The sequence below is a fragment of the Myotis davidii genome, unplaced genomic scaffold (genome assembly GCF_000327345.1).
Source record: "Myotis davidii unplaced genomic scaffold, ASM32734v1 scaffold80, whole genome shotgun sequence".
Taxonomy (NCBI): Eukaryota; Metazoa; Chordata; class Mammalia; order Chiroptera; family Vespertilionidae; genus Myotis; species Myotis davidii.
The window spans coordinates 1,343,228-1,345,806 of record NW_006292686.1 but is presented as its reverse complement, the minus strand read 5'-3'; positions in this window follow the sequence as shown (position 1 = coordinate 1,345,806).

Sequence of the window (2,579 nt, the reverse complement as noted above, 5' to 3'; positions counted from 1 at the left end):
GTGTGTCTTTTCTCTTTCCTTCTAGTTGTAGAATTTCCACTCAGCCACCCTTCCTGTTGTTCTGGATAATGTCCGTTCTGTCTTATAGTTATATTTTTGAAGTGGTTGTTCGAGGCAGCAAACTCCAGTGTTTACCTATGCCGCCATCTTGGTTCTCTAAAGTTGACTTTTTTTAAAAAATTGATTTCAGAGAGGAAGGGAGAGGGAGAGAGAGATATAAACATCAATGATGAGAGAGAATTATTGATAGGCTGCCTCCTGCACACCCCCTACTGGGGATTGAACCCACAAACCGGGCATATGCCTTTGACCAGAATCAAACCCAGGACCCTCAGTCCGCATGCTTTATCCCATGAGCCAAACTGGCTAGGGCTAAGTTAAGGATCTTGATATGGAGAAATTATCCTGGATTGTCCTCCCAGGCTCTAAATACAATCACAATTGTTCTTACAAGAGGGAGGCATAAATAAATTTGATTAAAGAAAGAAGCAATGTGGCCATGGAAGCAAGGGGAGAAAAGGAGATGCAATGAAGGGCCATGAGATCAGAAATGAGGACAGCCTCCAGAAATGGAAAAAGCAAGGCAAAGAATCCAACTCTAGAGCCTCCGGAGGGACATTTCCATGCAGACACCTTGATTTCAGCCCCGTAAAACTGACTTCAGATTTCTGATCTCCAGATGGTGGGAGAACATATGTGTGTTGTTTGAAGCTACCAAGTCTGTTGTTACAGCAGTCACAGGGAACTAATACACCCTCCCTGGATGGGAATGTGAGTTTGGGAGAGACTATCTTAATTGAATTTTCCCTTCTAGGGGCACAAGGGAACCCACTACTTACCTCTTTTGCTAAAAGCCATAGGAACAGAACACAAGTAAATGTCTTGTAGGCCACTTGAATGCTATGATCCTTCCTGTAACACTTTTATACATTTCCCCATGTCAAAGCAGTTCACAGCTCAGGGGTTTTGTTAACAGGTTGCTGCCAGGATCATGTTGGGTTTACTCATACAGAGTAATCGATTCTCAACCCACCCTATAAAGAGAAGAATATCTGAATGTCACTTTATAGGTTTACTGCTGTCTGCTCTCCTTCATCACCACTGGTACCTATAGAGAGAAAAACTGATTAAATAATGTGAGTTGCTAGGAAAGAATCCCAGTTACCCATGGATGGATGTGGAGACAGCTAGATCACATTTGAATTTATATACTCAAACCCTCCAATGAATCCACAAAATATTAGTTTAGAAAAATCAATTTTAGTCACATTTGAATTGTTTCTTTTTCCAGTTTAGAAGAGAGAAATAAACATTTGGAAGGTCTAATTACGAGGCCCAAAGATATAGCCAGAAAAGATATAGGCAGAAAACCAAGGTAATTTTTTTCTTTTTATAAATAATATCTTTCACTTTAGGATATATGTATAATAAAATATATATGTATAATAATAAGTAATAAAATTTTAAAAGCTTTTTTTAAATCTTTTTTTAAAAGATTAAAAATATAGTCTATGAAAGTGCTTGTTTTGGGGGTTAGGTTTTTTTTGCCTGGCATAAAACAGTTGCTTGATAAATGTTTTTTGTAGGATCTGAATTAGAAAGCCAGGTTCCCTGCCCTCATGGAATTTCAGATCACTTCTACGGAAGGTACTATAAAGACTATGAGTTAAGATTTTGTCTAATAAAACAGCTTACCCTGCTATAAATGTATAGCAGAACGGATTTCATGACCGATTTTCTTACACTAATGTTAACTCTTATAATCTTCCAGTATTTGACGCTACAAGTTATATTTGCAAACCTAATGGAGTTAAGACCATAGTAGGATTTTAAAATCAGACTCTTCCTGGCCTAATTCCTGAGGTACTAATAAAACATTTACTAGTTCCCAAAATGAGAATGAGTTTTCCCCATGTGCAAGGGTTCTGTAGGAAATTTCAGAGAATTTGTTTCTTGACTCATATTCCTTGGCCAGATCCAACATATATAAAAAGTGTGGAGAGTGAAGAAGATGAGAGAAGAGATTCCTTGACTCTGTCAGATTGTGAGCTCCCATTACCCCTAAGTAATTGTACCTCTTTTCCCTAAAGGCTTGTGAAGGGGTTTCAGGAGATCACCTAAAGAGCTTGGAAAGAAATGCTTTTCCTAAGAGTTGGGAACCAGGATCAGTGACTCACTCATGCCTGAGAAAGCTAAATAAAGCAGCTGTGGCAGTGCACGGACAGAGGGGCCATGTTGGGGGTGGCCTAGTCTCCCTGAGATTGTGATGAGCACAAAGGATGTATGTGATAGTTTCTTAAGAACCATGCAAGTGAGAGTTGAGTTGTGGGCTCTGCTCAAGGCTGTCTGGAGGGGTATCAGCAGCAAGAAGCTGAAAGGGAACACACAATTCTTCGGGGCTGATGAAGAAATATCAAGTGACCACCAGATGAGAGATGCATAAGCCTGGGTCAAGGGACTTGCAGTGAAACCAGATAACGAATGGGTCAGGGCTACTTAATTGTCACTACTTGAGCCAATTAAGCAGAGACAGGGTTGAATCATGTATGAGCGTTTATTCCAAAAATGCCAGCAGTATG